This window comes from Zea mays, chromosome 7 (genome assembly GCF_902167145.1).
Source record: "Zea mays cultivar B73 chromosome 7, Zm-B73-REFERENCE-NAM-5.0, whole genome shotgun sequence".
NCBI lineage: Eukaryota > Viridiplantae > Streptophyta > Magnoliopsida > Poales > Poaceae > Zea > Zea mays.
This window is the reverse complement of record NC_050102.1, coordinates 72,278,533-72,300,488: the sequence shown is the minus strand read 5'-3', so window position 1 is coordinate 72,300,488 and position 21,956 is coordinate 72,278,533.

Below are 21,956 nucleotides of genomic sequence, written 5' to 3'. Positions count from 1 at the left end.
TTGACTAACAGATAGTAAATTATATCCTAGTGACTCTACTAAAAACACATTAGAGATAGAGTGCTCATTAGAAATTGCAATTTTACCTAACCCTTTTACCTTGCCTTGATTCCCATCACCGAATATGATTGAATCTTGGGAATCCTTATTCTTGACGTAGGAGGTGAACATCTTCTTCTCCCCCGTCATATGGTTTGTGCATCCGCTATCAATAATCCAGCTTGAACCCCCGGATGCATAAACCTGCAAGGCAAATTTAGGCTTGGGTCTTAGGTACCCAACTCATGTTGGGTCCTACAAGGTTAGTGCAAATATCCTTAGGGACCCAAATGCAAGTTTTGTCTCCCTTGCATTTTGCCCCTAACTTCCTAGCAACAATTTTCTTATCCTTTCTACAAATAGCAAAGGAAGCATTTAAAGCATAATAAATTGTGGAAGGTTCATTCACTACTTTCCTAGGAGCATGAATAGCATTCTTTCTAGACACATGATGAATAGCATTTCTCCTAGACATATTTCTACCATGCATATAGGAAGAACTAGAAGCAAACATGGCATGAGAGTCAAAATCATCAAAAGCATTATAACTCCTATAAGCATTTCTAGTTTGTCTCCTATCATAATACATAAAAGCATGGTTCTTTTGCACATTACTAGCCATAGGGGCCTTCCCTTTCTCCTTGGCGGGAATGGGAGCCTTATGGCTTGTTAAGTTCTTAGCTTCTCTCTTGAAGCCAAGTCCATCCTTAATTGAGGGGTGTCTACCAATTGTGTAGGCATCCCTTGCAAATTTTAGCTTATCGAAATCATTCTTGCTAGTCTTAAGTTGAGCATTAAGACTAGCCAGTTCATCATTAAGCTTGGAAATTGAAACTAGGTGTTCACTACAAGCATTAATGTCAAAATCTTTACACCTAGTACAAATTTCAACATGTTCTACACAAGAATTGGATTTATTTGCTACTTCTAATTTAGCATTTAAATCATTGTTGACACCTTTCAAAGTAGAAATGGTTTCATGACAAGTAGATAGTTCAAAAGAAAGCATTTCATTTCTCTTAACTTCTAAAGCATAGGATTTTTGTGCCTCAACAAATTTATCATGCTCTTCATACAACAAATCCTCTTGCTTTTCTAAAAGTATATTCTTTTCATTCAAGGCATCAATTAATTCATTAATTTTGTCTATCTTAGATCTGTCTAAGCCCTTGAACAAACATGAATAATCTACTTCATCCTCATCACTAGATTCGTCCTCACTTGAAGCATAGGTAGAGTTGCGAGTACATACCTTCTTCTCCCTTGCCATAAGGCATGTGTGACGCTCGTTGGGGAAGAGGGTTGATTTGTTGAAGGCGGTGGCGGCGAGTCCTTCATTGTCGGAGTCGGACGAGGAGCAATCCGAGTCCCACTCCTTGCCTAGATGCGCCTCGCCCTTGGCTTTCTTGTAGTGCTTCTTCTTCTCCCTTTTGTTCCCCTTTTCCTGGTCACTTTCATTATCAGGACAGTTAGCAATAAAATGACCAAGCTTACCGCATTTGAAGCATGATCGCTTCCCCTTGGTCTTAGTCTTGCTCGGCTGTCCATTGCGACCCTTTAGCACCGTCTTGAATCTCTTGATGATGAGGGCCATTTCTTCATCATTAAGACCGGCTGCCTCAATTTGCGCCACCTTGCTGGGTAGTGCTTCCTTGCTCCTTGTGGCTTTGAGAGCAAAAGGTTGCGGCTCGTTGATCGGTCCATTCAAGGCGTCGTCCACATACCTTGCCTCCTTGATCATCATTCGCCCGCTGACGAATTTTCCTAGGACTTCTTCGGGCGACATTTTGGTGTACCTGGGATTCTCACGAATATTATTCACCAAATGAGGATCAAGAACGGTAAAGGACCTGAGCATTAGTCGGACGACGTCGTGGTCCGTCCATCGCGTGCTTCCGTAGCTCCTTATTTTGTTGATAAGGGTCTTGAGCCGGTTGTATGTCTGAGTTGGCTCCTCGCCCCTTATCATCGCGAACCGTCCAAGCTCGCCCTCCACCAACTCCATTTTGGTGAGCAAGGTAGCGTCATTTCCCTCATGAGAGATCTTGAGGGTATCCCAGATTTGCTTGGCGTTATCCAAGCCACTCACTTTATTATATTCATCCCTGCACAATGAGGCTAGAAGAACAGTAGTAGCTTGTGCATTCTTATGGATTTGCTCATTAATGAATATAGGACTATCCGAACTATTATAGTGCATTCCACTATCTACAATCTCCCATATGCTAGGATGGAGAGAGAATAGGTGACTACGCATTTTGTGGCTCCAAAATCTGTAGTCCTCCCCATCAAAGTGTGGGGGCTTGCCGAGTGGAATGGAAAGCAAATGTGAATTTGAACTTTGCGGAATACGAGAGTAGTCAAAAGAAAAGTTAGAATTAACCGGTTTCCTTTGTTTGTCGTGGTCGTCGTCCTTTTGGGAAGAAGAGGACTCATCGCTGTCGTAGTAGACGATCTCCTTGATGCGTCTTGTCTTCTTCTTCTTCCCATCTCTTCGCTTGTGGCCCGAGCCCGAGTCATTGGACTTGTCATCCCTTGGCTCGTTGACGAAGGACTCCTTCTCCTTGTCGTTGATCACAATTCCCTTCCCCTTAGGATCCATCTCTTCGGGCGGTTAGTCCCTTTGTTGAAGAGAACGGCTCTGATACCAATTGAGAGCACCTAGAGGGGGGGTGAATAGGTGATCCTGTAAAACTTCAAAACTTAAGCCACAAAAACTTGTTAAGGGTTAGCACAAGTATGGCCAAGTGGCTAGAGAGGAGTCAAAACACAATAACCACAAGAAAGCAATCACAGAGTTGACACGGTGGTTATCCCGTGGTTCGGCCAAGTACAAAACTTGCCTACTCCACGTTGTGGCGTCCCAACGGACGAGAGTTGCACTCAACTCCTCTCAAGTGATCCAATGATCAACTTGAATACCACGGTGTTCTTGCTTTTCTTTTCTCAATCCCGTTTGCGAGGAATCTCCACAACTTGGAGCCTCTCGCCCTTACAAAAGATGTTCACAGAGAATCACGGAGCAAGGGAGGGAATGAGCAACGCACACAAGACTTCAAAAGATCAGAGCAACACGCACACAAGCAGCAATAAGAGCTCGCAACACAACTCAAAGAGTACACAACTCCACAAGAGCTCTATATGCTATCACAATGAATCGAATGCGCTAGATCAATGTCTTGGTGCTTAGAAAGGTTGTAGGAATGCTTGGTGTACTCCTCCATGCGCCAAGGGGTCCCTTTTATAGCCCCAAGGCAGCTAGGAGCCGTTGGGAACAAATCTGGAAGGCCATCTTTGCCTTCTGTCTCGTGGCGCACCGGACAGTCCGGTGCACACCGGACACTGTCCGGTGCCCGATTTGTTTCCTTAAACAGCGCATCCGACCGTTGCTGTCTGAGTCAGATCTGCGCACCGTTGGCGCACCGGACATGTCCGGTGCACACCGGACAGTCCGGTGTATCTTTCCGACCGTTGGCTCGGCCACGTGTCGCGCGCCGATCGCGCGGCCGACCGTTGGCCCGGCCGACCGTTGGCTCACCGGACAGTCCGGTGCACACCGGACAGTCCGGTGAATTTTAGCCGAAGTCGCCGGAGAAAAACCCGAGAGCGGCTGGTTTGCTCTGTGGTGGTCTGGCGCACCGGACATTGTCCGGTGCACACCGGACAGTCCGGTGCCCCAGTCCGAAACAGCCTTTGGCTGTACACAGCCACTCTCCACTTCTTTTATTTTCTTCTTCTTCTTTCTGTTTCTAACACTTAGACAAGAATATTAGTACACAAAACCAATGTACTAAGGCTTAGAAACATACCTTAACTTGTGATTTGCACTTTGTTCATCCATGAGCATATTTTCACATTTAAGCCCTTGTGTTTGCACTCAATCACCAAAATACTTAGAAATGGCCCAAGGGCACATTTCCCTTTCAAGAATGATGGTTTTTTATTATGACTATGGTAATGGTAAGTGGTATTCTTTCCGTTTGGAAAGGGTACTTTGGGTTAATAACTTGGGTTAACGCTAAAACTGGCTTTCTACTAGTAATAATAACCTGACCAACTAAAAGCAACTGCTTGACTTAACTCCACATAAAGCTAGTCCACTACAGCCAAACATGACATTTGCTGAGTACGTTGATGTGTACTCACCCTTGCTTTCACAAAACACCAGGTTGCCTTTGGTGCAATCTATGCTCAGGTAAAGAATAAGGAGAACGGTGTCGAGGCGGATCTCCAGGAGTTCCAGGACTTCGACGAGTTCGAGGATTAGGCTAGCGACCTCCCCCAGTCAGCTGCCTGTGGTGGGTTGTTTATGTTGGCTACGTTTCGATTCTGTGTACTTTGATTTATATTATGTAAATGGCTCTAGTCTGTAATAGTATTACTTACTCTTTATTGTAAATTTGAAGCATTGTGCTATGATGAGTCATTTATGTAATCGCTGTGTACGTGAATTACTGATCCTGGCACGTACATGGTTCGCATTCGGTTTACCTTCTAAAACCGGGTGTGACACATGTTGAGGCTTTTGTTTGTGCATATGTGTTGAGACAATATGAGTGCGCACCCTTTCTCTTACAAATCTTGAGGACGAGATTTATGTTAAGGGGGGGTAGGATTTGTAAGGCCCAAAATGTGTATAAGAAAAAAATAATAAAATAAATATATGAAGAAATGAAATAGTAAATTCAGATATCTCAAATTATACTTGAGTATTAAAAATTGAGGACTGAATTTTGAAAACCAAGAATTATTTTAGAAAAGGAGTAATAGAATTTTTTTCTATTCGACTAAATGATTATGCATTTCATTAAATGATGCACCATAAGCATTTATTTACATAAATACTTAATTTTAAAGTAACTTTTACTTCTTATCCCACATTCAAAATACTATTTTTCTAAAAAGAAAGAAAACAATATGAGTGGGTTCATATTTCAAATATCTACCAAGCAAATAAATTAATTAAAATAACTATATATCTATTGCCTAAGTTGGAGTTATTGTGTGGGCACTTGAAAATAATAATAAAGATTAATAGGAATACAGTAGTAACCCGATTTGTATTTAAAGACCTAAGGGAAATTTTAGAAATTGGAGAAGGGCAGAGAGAAAAAAAATACTATCCAAAATAAAACAAACTATACAGATAAAGAAAACTTTGCCATAATGGTATGTCTAAAATGTACAATTAAAATGAGTGAAGGTCACATCTAAAATTTGAATTCAAAAATTTTAAAACCTAAATTTAGAAAAGAAAGGAAAGAGGAAACAAAAGAAAAAGAAAAGAATCGGCCGCTGGCTGGGCCAAAACCCCCTCTGCTCGGCCTGTCTCGCCCTGCACCAGCCCAACTTGGTCAGCAATGCTGACGGGTGGGGCCAGCGCGTCAACCTGTGATCCTTAGAGATTTAGCGCCGGCCTCACTGCCCTATGGCCCCGCCGTGGCGCTTGCCCTAGTTTGAGCACCCTCACCGGTTCGTGGGACCACGCTGCCAGGAGCTTTCCCTTTCCCCGTTTTCCCCTCTCGCGCAGCTCGGGTGCGATCTCAACGGATCTCGCGTGATCCCTGGATTCGGTTGCCAGCACCGTGATCGGCGACGTCGTGCAGACTATAAAGCGGGTCGTAGTCACCTCACCTCACTAGCCGTTTTCCGAGGGCCGCTGAGATCTCGTTGCCGGAGTAAGTGTCGCACTGCCGCCGTGGACCTCACGCACCGTGTGGCTAGTGGTGAAGGTTGGCCGGGAGGGCTCGCCTGATATTGGCAATTGTGCTTACGGCGCGGTGGAGCGGGCAGGTTGAGCGGAACACCCCAAATCCTCACCCAACACCTCTCACCACCGTCGAATCCGCTGTGCGTGGGGGAAAGCCTCTCCGGCGTTCAGAGCATTAGGCGGATACGCAATTACTCCGTGGGCAGAGCGCACCAGGGAGCAACACCAGTGTGCGGCGGAAGTAATCGCGGCGTCGATGGAGATCGGGGGCCCACAGTGGCCACGGCACATCGGAGCCGTGATTTTCCGCCAGGATTGCGTGCTGTCACGGCCAGCATCAACCATGCGTAGATCCACGGTATGGGGTACCCCGTTCAACTTGCATTGATTTCCCGTTCACGTGGTGCTAGACGGACAGTAATTTTGGGCTTGGGTCGCCGGCTTGACTGCCTTCGGTGATGTGCGCGGCCGCGGCAGTGTTGTCGCCGTGCCGACCTTGAGGGAGGAAGAAGGTATTTGGACCGTCGGATCGTAGATGGGCGATTGGATTAGAACGAGTACAGCGGTCGGGTTCCACGAATTCGGAACCGTTGATCTTGCGATAAACGGTAGAAGTCGGATCGCGGGATGCATTAAATCAAGGCCTTAGATCGCGGATCCTGCGGCCATTATGCGTGCTAGTTGTGTAAATAATGAGATCTAATCCAGGCCCTCGATTATGATCCAACGGCTAAAATCAAAGAATACCCCTTCGTCGTGCTTATTTGTTAAAGAGCCCCTATGTTTTCATTAATTCAACCCACAGTCCATGGTGACTGTGCTTTGTGTCTGGGGAATCTTCTGAGTTCACCCCTGAGTTCTTTGGTATTTGACGCGCAGTCCAGAGAGTGATAAAAATAGATAATTAATATCAGAAATTGATTTTTAATACAAAAATAAATCCAGAAACTAATTTAATCCTTAGAAAATTCATATTTTGTCCAAATTGACCCATTTCAGTTCCTATAATTTTGTAATAATGTTGTTTATCACATAGTGTCTCTATTTTGACATGAAAGCCATATTAAAATTAATATCCTAATTAATCTTTTATCCAACACTTGAAACTATGTAGATCCAAAACTTCTTCGTTTTAAATCCGATTTTACCCGTTCCAGTTGCGTTAGCTTCATATGAATATTTACTATGCAATAACAACATTTATTGTACCATGTCTCATTCTTTTATAATTAGATCTTTATTTAACTTATGTTGGTTAGTCTTGTTAATCTGCTTGTCATTATAATCTACTAGAATATGATCTATGGTCAATTTATAACTTAAATTAAAGTGGAGATAATTATTTATAGAATAACCTCTCATATGATTTATACTAACAAATTTATAATATAGTTTAATATTTTAATCACGTAGATCTTCTATAAGATCATAACTCTTTAATCGTAACTTCGATCTTAGTAATTCTCGAATCCATGATCTCGTAGCGACATGTAGATTATTATTATTCAGCTTGTACTTATGTTTGGTGTGATGTTAATTTTGTCTGTACCATGTCTGTTTGTATTGCTATGACTAGTAGTGAGGTCACGAGGATCTGAGGATCATCCTGATACCTGGAATCTCAAGTCCCAGGCAAGTTGTGCCCTTGACCACATTTATTACCCAATAATGTTCTTTATTATCACTATTCAATGCATATGTTTAATTTTGATGGGACCCAATAGGTCACCCTAGTATGTTTACCCTTTTTACCTTCATTATCCATGAATCATTTGGGTAGTTATGCTATTGCTTTATATGGTTTTGGGTAATATTTAATTATATCAATGTTCTAATTATTCTGTTATTTTATTTATGTTCATGTCAAGATCATTATATTATGTTAATTGGAACATAGAGCTTAACTTGAGAAACACGTGCCACCACAAGGGTGGAATGGGACGCCCTTGGCTGACTAATTAGGAAAGCTAGTGGAAGACTACCTTACCCAAAAGGGGCAAGGGCAGTAGGAGAGTTGCATGCAGGGAGGTTCTCGGGTTGATTTTGCTGCGATGGCGGTCAGACGAGGGATTCTTGCAAGTGCTCTTCCCATAAACTGTAGCCGGTTTTCGGAAGCTAGTGGAACTTTGTAAAGGCCTCGTAGTGTTACCCTGCCTCGCTTCCTTGGTAGAGGTGTATGTGATTCATGACCCCTTGGCAGATGGGTAACATGACTTGTGGGTACAGGGTACAACCTCTACAGAGTGTAAACTGGTATACTAGCCGAGCTCACAGTCAAGAGCAGCTCAGGACTCTGGCATGATTAAATTATGGAACTAAATTCAATTGGTCATATGCATTGCATGGGATTATTTATTAATTTTGTTCTATTATTCTTATTATGGTTTGGTATCTACTTACATTTAGTAACTACTAATAAAATTTGACCAACTTATTAAAAGCAATGCTCAGCTTTAACCCCTATTGTTTATCAACTTTACACATCACATGAACTCTCACCTTTGGTGAGTTCATGCACATTATTCCCCACAACTTGTTGAGCGATGAACATATGTGATCTCACCCTTGCTGTCTCACACCCCCACAGGAGAAGAACATATGGTTCAAGAGGAGCCACACAAGGAAGAGTTCGACTTGTTCTAGGTGGCGTCTCCCAGTTGACTTTATGGCGCCAAGGATGGACTTTAGTTCGTTTTATATTTATCTTTTATTTTGTAAGACTTCCGCTATGTAATAAGTACTCTGATGATATTGTGACATTTATCTCTATACACTTTGTTATTATATGTGTTGTCTTCTTTGGCGCATATATGAGATGCACCCGACTTTGTCCCTTAAATCCGATGGTGACAATAATCAGTGTCACCCTGTAGCTCTCCAAGTTGCTGGGACAACTCCTCCAGCCGTGTCATGATGGTGTCAAAGGTGGTGTTGGTGGTGGCTTGGGCTGTTCGTAATTCCTAGAGCGTCATACCAGCTTCGATTTGTGTTGTTTCAAGTGGGCCAAGGCGCTCGTTGGTGATGTGAATGTCTTCAGCGAGGCCATAAAGTTGCAGGCACATTTGTCGCTCAAAATGTTGTATGATGCCCTTGGTACGAGGGGACTGTGGCATGGTGTTCTCATCCTCTGTAACCCCCGAGGGTCGTGCCATAGTTAGTGCAAAGACAAGAGAACAAGGAACAAAATAATATGTCCTACAACTAGTTGAATGGGTTGTGGAACTGGACGCTCAACTAAACAACCGTTATCAAGGTCTTACTCATTCTTACCATGTCCACAGGGGTGACCTGCAAAACAGCGGTGCAACCATGAAGCTTGGATAACGATTGCTAGAGGACACAACCTACGCGCTGTAGATATTTGTGGAGTTGTAGGAAGGCTGCACTTTAGAGCAAGGATTAGCACAATCAATCAGCAAATGTAAAGTTGAATAAGGGTGCAAACACGTAGCTAATGCTGCTGGAACCAACTAAAACCGAACAGAACAAGGCAAGGGGGGGCGTGTAAGGGAGGTGTGCAAAAGGTGGAGAAGGCGTACCAAAACCCCGGCTGGAAAAAGTGGCGCCCAAGATGGTTTCCCAAAATGCTTGGGAGAACCAAATCCCTAAACGAGGAAACAATGTTTGCTTTCCAAAATCGAATGACATGAATTGGAAAGCTTGGTCGCACCAAATATGGAGGTGCCTCTTGCCAAAAACAAAAAATGTTGGACAAGAAAATGGGCGCTCCCGAATCCCTGAACAAGGAAAGGAGGGGCGTGTAAGGTAAAGTGGGCTGCTTGCCAAAAACAAAGATGGTAGGTGCCCAAATCTGATTGCAGGTTCGGCTTGCCAAACCCAACAATGCTGATTAAGGAAATGGGGCACACTAATTTTTGGTTGCCTTCTTTCACTTTCCTTCTTTCTTCTTCTTTTGTTTTTATATTTTTTGTACCTTGCCTTTTTTGCTATCCTTTGTTGTTTCTTTCCTTCCTTTTTTGATAACCAGATCTGACGCCCCAAAGCGTTCCAATCAGCAAGGCTGACAACGTGCCAACGAAACCAGCAGAGAGGAAAAAAAGACGTGGGGTGTATGAACGAAAAAATGGTGGTGAACGATAGACGTGGGATGTATGAACGAAAAAACGACGGTGATAACGGAACTACGAGGCAACCAGCAACACTTGATGCAAATGCTCACAAATTCAATAATACAATATTACTGAAAGAAAATGCAAGGCCAAATGGTTCTAGAACAATGTTCTAGCCTAAAAAGTTTTTTGTAGCTTTTTCTGGTGGACGTTGGGACAATAAACACTCTCAAACTAAAGGGATAAAACTCAATAACACTCACCGAGCAACCTAAAAATTTGATACCACTTGATAGAACTGGAGTGCCCGATCTTTTGGTGAGGTGGATAATTTCGATTTGGTGGAGGAGGTTACTCTAGCGATTTGACTACAAACGAACAGGTCATGGCACCTTAGCAATCGCAGAACCAACTCCAAATGGTTATTGACCTTGCTGGTGGCAAAATCAACCTAACACGAAGTTCTATTCCCGCGAGCAATCGAAGAAACAAGCAAGAACAAGTTGTAGGTAAAACTGAATATCAATCACTCACGAGTTGGGGTTCACTAGGTTGTTCACAGGTGGCCGTTGAGCACAACTGCAATACAGGAAGTTTGCACGATGGCTAAAACTATCAAAGAAAATCCAACTCTAGGAGGGGCGCAACCCCTGGTTAAATAGAGAGAGGAGGTGGGCGCGCAGCCTCCCCACAAGGCAGGAAATTAGACGCCCAATTAGCCAATCAATCTCCTGCCCACAAGGCAGGGAATATGCACCCAATCAGCCATGCCATCTCCTTGATCCCCCCATTCCTTATTTAGGTGGCGCAACACCTTCTTGATTATTTCTTTCCAAACTAAAAGATAGATAAGTGGCACAACACCTAGACTTTATTCTGGGCAGATTCATCATGAGCATAGATGGCGCATGCACTTAGGAAACTTCTGGTCCTTCATTTTTCAAAATCATCACGAAGTTTAATTCACGTGCACGAGCTCGAGTGAGTGGTCTTGGTGGCGCCCGTGCTGGTCCAGTTGGAGTAGCCATTCCTTTGTTGGGGTTGATGTCCTCATCACATGGCATGCTATTGTCTATTTTCTCTGATAGGGACAAAGTGTTTACGAGTGCCTTTTGGAAATAGTTGTTTACTTTTATGCAAACCAAGCTTTTGATGTCTAATGCCTACCACCCGCAAACAGATGGGCAAACGGAAAGAGTCAACCAGTGTTTGGAGATGTTCTTGAGATGTTTCATGCATGCTTCACCCTCTAAGTAGAAAGCCTGATTTTCTTTAGCTGAGTACTGGTATAATACTTCCTACCATACATCATTGGGTTGTTCTCCTTTTAAGGTGGTATATGGTTATGAGCCTCTAGTGGATGCTGCCCCAGCTTTAGACACTTCCAGTGGGACTCAGGTGTCTGAATTTCTGGAGACTCGACTACGTCATATGGAGATGCTGAAAGTACAACTGGCTAAAGCCCAGAACAGGATGAAACAACAAGCTGATAAATTGAGGACTGATCGAAAGTTTCAAGTGGGAGAGTTGGTGTTGCTCAAGTTACAACCATATGTGCAGCATTCAGTTGTGTTTCGATCATGTCCTAAATTGTATTTTCTGTATTTTGGTCCCTTCAAGATCGTGAAGGTTATTGGGTCCGTGGCTTATGAATTGGAATTGCCTGAAGGGGTTGCGATTCATCCAGTTTTTCATGTATCACAGTTAAAACTGTTTACGCCTAATTACCAACCAGTCTTCTCTGAATTGCCTACTACATTGAATTTGGAGCAAGGAGAGTTGAAGCCCGTTAAGATTCTAGACAGACGTCTTGTGAAGAAAGGGAATCAGGCCATTGTTCAGGTTATGATTCAGTGGACTACCAAGAAAGATGAAGCTACTTCCTGGGAGGACTGGAATGTGGTGGCCAAAATGTTTCCTGAGCTTAATGCATGGGGACATGCACAATCTGAAGAGGGGGAAGGTGTGGCAACCCCTGATGATAACTGAGTCGGTAAGTCCGTAGTGTTGGCTTGCCAGCTGTTTTCTGGTTGTAATCCAGTTGGAATATAGGGCTTATGTCTAGTAGATAGTAGTAATTCGACTGATGGCCGGTAAACATAAAAGGGACAACCCGTAACCGTGTGCGGGACGAAAAGAAAGAATGACAGAAATTCCAACCACTTCTTACCTCTCTTGTTCTGGAGGCGAGTTCCTCCCTGCGCGGGTGGCTCACGTCGACGGAGATCCATCCTCGGCGGCTAGGAGCACAACATATTGTTTGAATATCACTGATTTGGAGTTTGGAATTGTGTGGTCCAATTCCACGCAATACAAGAAGTAATGCTTTGTATTTGAAGAGAGAGTTTTTAATTATAGTCTAATTCTATAAAATTGAGTCTCTTTTAAATTCAATTCTACATGGAAAACTGGTTTGAATTTAAAATTCCATGCTCCAATATTTATATCAAAATGGGTATAATCTCTACTACTTATTAAGTAAGCAATAGTAGTCTGCCTCTGACGCGTTCTGCCGTTCTGCCGTTCTGCCTTCGTTAGTCCCGCGCAACAAAATAAACAGTACATGCACAGGTTTATACACCACATTCCGTTCCATCTATCTCAGTAATCAACATAGAATCCACAGCTGCCCTTATAAGCCATGTTCTTTCACTCTCAATGCCCGATGTGGCACTAATAAAATAAATGGCACGCGCCTGTGGCATTTTTTCGTGCGGCCCAATGAATTTTGTGGACCTGAGGCCCATTCAATCGTCCAGCCCACAGAGGGAGCGTGCGCGTGACCTAGCCACGGCCGCCGGCGGCTCCAGCACGCGCGCTTCTCCACGGCCGCGACAATCCCCAGCCACGGCCGCCGGCGGCTCCAGCACGCGCGCCTCCTCCACGGCCGCGACAATCCCCAGCCACGGCCGCCGTCTGCGTGCCAAGTGTGTAGCCCACCGTGCGGCCGAGCGCGTTTCACATTTGACATAATCACCGCCGGCGGCTCCAGCCACTGCTCGCGGCCTCGCACAGCCTCCTCCACTGCGACTCGGAGGCGATGCACAAGCTGGCGCAGATCCTCCTCCCGGGCCTCGCCGCCGTCTGCATGGACGGCACCACGGGGGACCCGTTCCGCAGCCCGTCCGCGGTGGTCGTGGACCTCCGCAGGGAGACGAGTCGGAGGCGAACCAGGACGCGCCCGGGGCCGAGGTGCCCACCCCACACGATGCACCCCCTCGCCGCCGCCGTGAATGCATCCGCACCGCACCCCCCGACATACCTCACCGTCGCCCACCCCTCGTGATGTGCCCCTCATTCGATCTGTCGGCTTTGGCTGGGGCGGTCGGTGAAGCGCGCATCTGGACATGCATATGTGCAAAACCACCGCCGCCCCGGGGACGCCGTCGTGGTGCTCCACATGCGCACCACCGCCACGACCCGAAGAGAGAGGAGTTCACGCGAGATAGACGTCTGCAACCTCCCCTCCTCCTCAAGGGCAACAGACTTCACCAGCACCCCTTCCTCCATCGGTGCAGGTACAATCCCTGGTGAGAAGATGCATCTTAGCGAGATCAAGGGGATTGAGGGTCTGCGATTCACGGTGACGAGCGGGCAGGGCTTTGTGGGAGTTGCCCTCTGCCTCAAACTGCTCCGCTGTGATGCCCGTGAGGTCCAGTCCCTCGACCTCCACATCTCCTCCTCTTGGTCCCAGCAGCTCCTCGACGTCGGCGTCCGCATCATCCAAGGTTAGTAACTCCAGTTTACCATATTCAGTTCAGATCGCTACAATCCCCTGTGGCGGAACTGCCCGAATTATTCCAACTTAAGTGCCTAAGCCCCGCCTTAGAGGCTAGACCACACTTAAATGGGAATAACCCGTCAATCCCTCGGATCTAGTCCGACACGGCCACTGACAGGATCAAGTACCACAATCTCACTCGAAGGTGAGTCACAGAGCAAATACAATAAAGCATAAAACCATACATGTCACAATGTTAAATTATTACATCACCATCATCATCATTGGAGTTTTTGAAAAAGGATCCATCATTGTTCGAAGTGCAGCGGAATAAAACTAACGGTAATTAACACAGAGAGATGGGGAAGCCTGTCCCATCACTCCTCATGCTCCTCCTCGGCCGAGGCAGGGTCCCACTCGACAGTCCAACCCGGTGGCAGGGTGGTCGGCCAAGTTATCCCAGCAACCATCTCCTCCAGAGAACCTGTAAAAATTATGCCACAAGCAAGGCTGAGTATACTAATACTCAGCTAGACTTACCCGGTGTGAGGAGTCTACTCCTCTACCTCTAGACATGCAGCTTGTTTGGCTGTGGGGTTTGGTTTGCCAAAAGCACTAGCTGAGTTTCTAAATCAAGATTTTAACTTAGTCAAAGTTAAGTGTGACTCTCTTAAGGCTAAAAATGTACTATCTATTCATACAAAGTAGCAAACATTTTAGCAATCAACATCTTATATCATTTCCGCATCATTCCACTTGTTACTCAATGTAGCAGCATGGATCAAGCAGTCTTATTAGCTGCGAGAAGCAGACGATTCGAATCGAGTTTTTATCCTTGCAAGGTAAACCTAAACACACGACATGCAGGGGCACTCCGTCCCCACACACATCAACCGTCCCCATCGATTCCCCGTCAGCAGATCAGGGCTCACCGCCTTGGCGTACAATGCCTCACTGACCCCGACTGGCCGTCGTGCAGTGACCGCACTTGTACCCACCATAACCGGAATGGGAGACCTCGTCTCAGGTCGCGTGAGGGGTAAAGTCCACTGCCAGGTTCAATCAGGTACTAGGCTTACCGATTTACCATATTTCTCGGCATGTGCTTAGTACGTTCAAACGCTTGACTCACGGTACCACACCTTAATCCTTATTCAAATTTTCATCTCGTGAACAACCAATCCCCATGGATTGTTGTCACAAACCAGCATCAGTATGATATGAAAGTGGATACAATCAATTTCCTGACCTCGCGCGAGTGCTAGAAAAATCACTCGACTTCTACCGAGATTCCTGATTAATAAAGCAGCTACTCGACTTAGCATACTAGTATTCATCTCAATGGGATTCCTGAGATCATGCAACTAGGGTTTCAGTCAACTCCTACACCTAAGTGCACAATCAATCCTACAATCATTAAGTATAGTAAAATAGCATAAATAACAGGTTATGCATAAAACCGGGGCTTGCCTTCCAAAGCAGTGGCAGGCAGGTCCTCTGGTGCTGGCTCTGGTGCTGGATCTGGGGCTACCTCCTGAGCAGCTCCTTGCTCCGGCACGAGGATGTACTCTCCGTCAGCAAGATTACAGTCTATCGAAATGCAATGAACATGTATGTCATGATTATGCATGATTTAAGAACATTAAGTTTAAAGAAACTAAGTTAAGAATTAACTTAGGGTTTTCTCAGTTATGCGGGGCTTCTAGTGGTACATAGATAGACTTATTACTCTTTGGACTTAGGTTTTCATTTAGGACAACATATTGGTTTGGTATTGCTTTGATATATTTTTGTGGACAGCAAATAAAGTTTTTTTTTTAGGGACAACCTTTATCCATATCTTTTATTTCTCTTCCCTTAATTTCCATTTAGGTTTTCTAGGGTAGGTTTGAACTACAACAGGGTTTTAATAATTTCCAAAAATTCTGTAAAAATTACAGTGGGTTGTCACTGGCTATTTTAGCTTGTTTTAAGAATTTGAGGCTTAAGGTATAAAAGTTAGGCCTTAAACAAAAATAACAAAAGTTAGGCAAAAAGGGGCACTTTACACTACACCTCCTAGTTAGGGGTAGGCTCTGTCCTAAAGGTTATTTTTGTTGGCATCCTCTGGTAATAATAGGTCTTTGTGCTAAAAATCACAGGAAACTAAGGGGTGGTTAATTAGCTATGATTTTCTCAAGTTTAATGTCAAAAAGGCACTTTCTTCTACATTATTATTTGAAAAATGTCAAACAGCAGATTTCTTATTTTTCCTAAGTTCTTTCTGATAAATCAATAGTTATCCCAAGGGTGGGGGTGTTTTTACCTTGGGGTCATTTTTGTAGGGCTTTTCAAAGTTATCCTTGTTTTATTAAAATAAAAGATATCTTCCTTAATTTGTACTAATCCAGGGTATGATATATTTTTCCAGTGAACTATATTGAATAAGTAACCTAACAAAAATAGAAGTACTCTCTGGTTCATTAATTAAGTTGCATTTTCTATTTTCCTTATCTTTAAGCATATTAGAGAATAAAGGGTAAAACTAACTTAAATGTAATGGACAGAGGGGTTTAACATTTTTAAACAGGTTAGTAGGTGAATATAAACTTCTCCAAATTTTCCTAACCCTAGTCAAATAGCCCAACTATTTTTCTTACTATTATTTAGCTTTTGGCCAAAGTTAACATTAAATCAGAACTTTTAAGTTTTCCACAGCACCAAGGGGTTTTACATTTTTCCTAAATAGGGTACATTATTTAGAGTCTGGCAAAATTAGTTTGACCAAATTTGGATAAACCAATTAGAAGTTAGGGGTTTTTAAAGTTTCTGTTTGAATTTAAATCAGGTTTTAATTAAGTTTTCCTGGAAATACAGTTTGCGCCGAGGTCCCTGGGTTTAAAACAATTCAAACCTCGCAGATCTACCCTTAAGGCACTATTCACTTGAGTCTCTGACCTTTCACTTAACCCCCTGGGTTTCTCTCCCTCTCACCCGCAGTCCCTCCCTCAACTGAAACAGTAGCCGCGGAAAAAGAAAGGGCGGCGCGGCTTACCGGCGGCGAGGGAGTTCCGGCGAAGTGTAGGGTTGGCTCGGGGAGGGTCTGGCGATCACGTCGAGGTACGGCTCGTCGTCGGGGATGGCCGGAATCGCCCGGTCCACGTGAGCAGGCGGGCGAGCTCGTCGGCGGCGAGTGCTCCGGCCTATCCACGGCGGCATAGTTCAATCCAAGGGCATAGGGAGCTTCGTGGGGGTCTAAGGAGTCTAACCGTGCAAGGAATCGAAGAGAGGTGCACGGTGTACCTCGGTCCACGGTTGCCGGCGGTCGGTTGAAGTCCGGTGACCTTGGGCCGGCCTCTTCGGTGAAGCAGAGCCCGATTCCTCGCTCGGGGAGCTTCACGGAGACGTGCACAGTCTTCTCCGAGGGCTGGACGGGGCTGGGAATGGCTGGGCTGGCCGGTCTACGGTGGCAGGGGCTCGGATGGCCGCGGGCGCGTCGCGTATGGGCAAACGGCGGCGAACTGAGCTCCGGTGAGGCTTGAGTGCGTGCGGAGGGGTACGGCCAAGGCTCCTGGGCGTTTTATAGCCGTGGACGCGGACCAGGGCACCGGCTTGGCTCGGGCGCGGCACGGGGCGTGCTCGGGCGTGCTCTGGCGCGGCAGACGGCGTCGAACACGTGGCGGTTTGTTTCTTCCAGTGTTCAAATGTCGCCAGAGGTCGCAACCGTGCGAATCTTTGCAAAGGTCCGGCGCAGACCTCTTCCTGGCACCTAGGGCTGTCACTCAACTGTGAGACGCCGGGGCAGATACGGCCTAGGGAGGGAGATCTTCGGGTGCCAAAACAGGTGTGTCACACTGAGCACTTCGCGACAAAAGCCATGCCATGGCATGTCAAACGTCCGAGTCTCGAGCTCAATTTTTTCCAGTGGGTGCCCTAAGTGGTATTGCACATTTTTGGTATAGAACCCAAGTGGTTTTGGCGCCATTTTTGAAGTGAACACGGTTGATCTTTGATTTAGGGCTAAAATGGGACTTAGAGGGAATTAGAGAGCTCTAGCTCTCTCTTCCACTTGGAGATTGTAAATGGGGTTTCCCTAGGGGCCTTTTTGCAATAATTCCCCTCCTTAATTGATGGTTATAATGTTGCTTAGGGTTTGGGTAAAGATTACCCATGCTTGCACATTTGCTCACTCTCTTTCCCTTCTTATCCATGGTCATAGTTGCACACAATTAGGGTAATGCCTTTGGTCATTCCCAACTCTTGGTAACAACTTAGTTTCCAAAGCCCCTTATACCTTTGCTCCTTAAGTTCTTCCACATGTGATCATAGTCTTAACTTGAGTGCCAAGGTGTGCTCCAGCCAGGGTAACACCTGGGGTGTCACAGCCCTCCCCCCTTAAAGGAATCTCGTCCCGAGATTTTAGGTAGAGTCCCTTGGAGGGTGCTGGAAGGTGTGTTGGTGCTATTCTTTCTTTATACTCAAGTTTCTCTTGTTAACTGCTCTTCGAATGTCATTCTCTTTGCAACTTCAGAAGGAAGCCCTTCTTAAGTTAAAATCACAACTTAGACTATCTTTGTTATCTAAGTTTTTCTTATAATTGCTTTCAAAGGGCAGGTGGGGGTGGGGTTTTGGGGTTACATACCGACTCTTTTGGGTAGAAAGTCGGGGAAGCGAGAGCGTAGAAAATCCTCAGTCTCCCATGTAGCTTCTTCTGCTGAATGGTGACTCCACTGAATCTTATACATTCTTACTGTCCTTGCCCGAGTTGATCTCTCCTTTTGATCTAATATCTTGACGGGGTACTCTTGGTAGGACAATTCTGGTTCTATCTCAATATCTGGTTCTGGTAGCACTTCAATGGGTAGACGAACACATTTCCGCAGCTGAGATACATGGAACACATTGTGAACGGTCGACATGTGAGGTGGCAATTCCACTTGATAGGCTACGGGTCCACAAACCTCCTGGATCTTGTAGGGTCCAATATAGCGAGGAGCTAACTTGCCCTTGATCCCGAATCTCTGAACACCCTTGGTGGGGGATACCTTAAGATAAACATGATCTCCCACCTCAAATTGTAGGGGCTTCCGCCTCTTGTCATGATAGCTCTTTTGCCTGGCCTGAGCAGCTTCCAAGTTCTTAGTAATAACTCTGACTTTTGCCTCTGCCTCGAGTACCAAGTCTGGTCCAAAAATTTCCCTTTCTCCTGCTTGAGACCAATTGAGTGGGGTCCTACACCTTCTCCCATACAATGCCTCAAAAGGTGCCATCCTCAGACTGGACTGATAGCTGTTATTGTAAGAAAACTCTGCCAAGGACAGACACTTGTCCCAATCCTTCCCGTAGTGTAGTGCACATGCTCGCAACATGTCTTCCAATATTTGATTCACTCTTTCTGTTTGACCATCCTTTTGAGGGTGGTATGCTGAGCTTCGGATTACTTGGGTTCCAAGTGACTCCTGCAGTTGCTCCCAAAATCGTGCCACAAATGGTGCTCCCCTGTCAGATATAATGGTCTTGGGAATACCATGCAACCTTACTATCTGATCAACATAAATCTCAGCGTACTTCTCTGCCCTGTGGGTGGTATGCACTGGTAAGAAATGAGCAGTCTTGGTCAGCCTGTCCACGATAACCCAAATAGAATCATGATGTCTGGAGGTATTGGGTAATCCCACTATAAAGTCCATGCAAATATCCTCCCATTTCCAAGATGGTATGGGAAGGGGTTGTAAAGGGCCTGCTGCCTTCAAGTGACTAGCCTTTATCCTCTGGCAAGTATCACATTCAGAGATGTACTTGGCAATTTCTCTTTTCATTCTAGTCCACCAATATAAAGATCTGAGGTCATGGTACATCTTGGTGCTACCAGGGTGCATAGAGAATTTGGAAAGGTGAGCTTCATCTAGTATCTTCTTTCTGAGCTCAGGGTCCTTAGGAACAACCAATCGATCTCCAAACCATAGAATTCCCTTGCTGTCCTGTCGGAAACACTTGTATTTCTCTGCCTTTTGCTTGATCATATCCTTGATAACCTGAACACCCTTATCCTCAATCTGTGCCCTGACTATCTGTTCTTGCAATGTGGGCTCCACCGAGATATAGCTTAGGTTACCCGAAGAAACAACTTCCAAGTTCAATCTGCACAACTCATCACACAGGGTGGTCACTCCTACATCCATGCCCATACAATTGCACTGGGCCTTTCTGCTCAAGGCATCTGCCACAACATTGGCCTTTCCTGGGTGGTAATGTACCTCTAAATCATAGTCCTTGATTAACTCCAACCATCTCCTTTGCCTCATGTTCAGATCTGCCTGAGTGAAGATGTATTTGAGACTCTTGTGATCAGTATAGATGTTACAGTGAGCTCCCATCAAGTAGTGTCTCCATATCTTAAGAGCATGAACTACAGCTGCCAACTCCAGATCATGGGTAGGGTAGTTCTGCTCATGGGGCCTGAGTGCCCGGGAAGCATAAGCAATCACTCTGTTTTCTTGCATCAAGACACATCCCAAACCAGTACCAGAAGCATCACAGTAAACTTCAAATGGCTTGGTGTTGTCAGGTTGGGCCAGCACTGGGGCTGTGGTCAAATGCTGCCTCAAGGTATGAAAGGCATCCTCACACTTTTGGCTCCACTCAAATTTGACTCCCTTTTTTAACAGTTCGGTCATTGGCTTGGCAATTCTGGAGAAATCCGGAATAAATCGTCGATAATACCCTGCCAATCCCAGAAAACTCCGAATCTGCCTCACTGTAGTCGGGGGTTTCCAATCCATCACCTCCCGCACCTTCTCAGGATCAACAGATATCCCATCTTGAGAAATTGTGTGACCCAGGAATTTAATCTCCTTCAGCCAGAACTCACATTTAGACAACTTAGCATAAAGATGGTGATCGCGCAGCCGCTGAAGCACGATGTGCAGGTGCTCAGTATGTTCATCTTCATTCTTGGAATAGACCAGAATATCATCAATGAAAACGACCACGAACTTATCCAATTCTGGCATAAACACTGAGTTCATCAGGTACATGAAATATGCCGGGGCATTGGTCAGCCCAAAAGACATCACCAGAAACTCATACAATCCATATCTGGTAGAGAAAGCCGTCTTGGGAATATCGCTAGCGCGGATCTTGATCTGATGGTATCCTGAGCGAAGGTCTATCTTGGAGAATACCTTGGCTCCAACCAACTGATCAAACAGAACATCAATGCGAGGCAACGGGTATTTGTTCTTTATGGTCACCGCATTGAGAGGGCGGTAGTCAACACACATCCTCAAACTCTCATCCTTTTTCTTCACAAATAATGCTGGACATCCCCATGGTGAAGTGCTGGGACGAATAAACCCCTTGTCCAACAACTCTTGCAATTGCTTCTTCAATTCTGCCAATTCCGCGGGAGGCATCCTATAGGGTCTCTTGGAGATAGGAGCAGTCCCGGGTTGCAATTCGATGGCGAACTCAATATCTCGGTCAGGTGGCATTCCTGGCAATTCATCTGGGAAAACATCTGGGTAGTCACAGACCACTGGGATCTTTTCCACTGGGGAATCTATCATAACGAAAGCACAAGAACGGGTGCATCCCTGATCGGGCAAATATAATGTAGTTTCACCACAGGTTGGTGAGTGCACCTCAATGGCCCTGGCTGCAATATCAATAACTGCTCGATGCCTGGTTAACCAGTCAGTTCCCAATATAATATCCACACTATCCAACCCCAAAATGAGGAGGGTGGTTTTAATTATTAGACTACCAAACTTTATGGGCACGTGTCTGTTGATTTGATAGGTGGCAACCCTGCCTCCTGGTGTTGAAATTGTAATGCCCCCATCGGTGTGGTGAAAGGGCAACTGGCATTTGGCACTAAACTTGGCACTGATAAAACTATGTGATGCACCAGAATCAAATAGAATAATAGCAGGATAATTCAAAACTGTAAAGATACCAGTCATGACGGGTGCTCCCTCTGGAATATCAGCCATGGTGGTGAAGTTTAGCCTGCCTTGCCTCACTTGCACCTTCTGTCTCTTGCCTTGGTTCTGGTTGACATTCTGCCCCTGCCTCTGCTGGTTCCTGGGGCAATTCTTGGCATAATGCCCAGTGTTGCCGCAAGTGAAACATCTGTTGTCATTGGCCTGGCGGTACTGCTGCTGCTGATTATTCCGCTGTGCTGGAAACTGGTTGCGGTTGGGGGCCTGCTGCTGCTGCTGAGGTCGGATTACCCATCGCCCTTGTTGCTGCTGGGGTCCCCTGCCCTGGGTGTCGGATACAATCCTGAAGCGCTGTGGCGGAGCTGAGGGTCCTGCCACGGGGGTCTTCCTCTTCTTCTCTGCCTGCCTAGCTGTAATGCAGTCCTCTTGGGAGATAGCCATGTTTACCAACTCATTGTAGCTGTTGGCCCTGACGGTGTTGAGACGATCCCGGA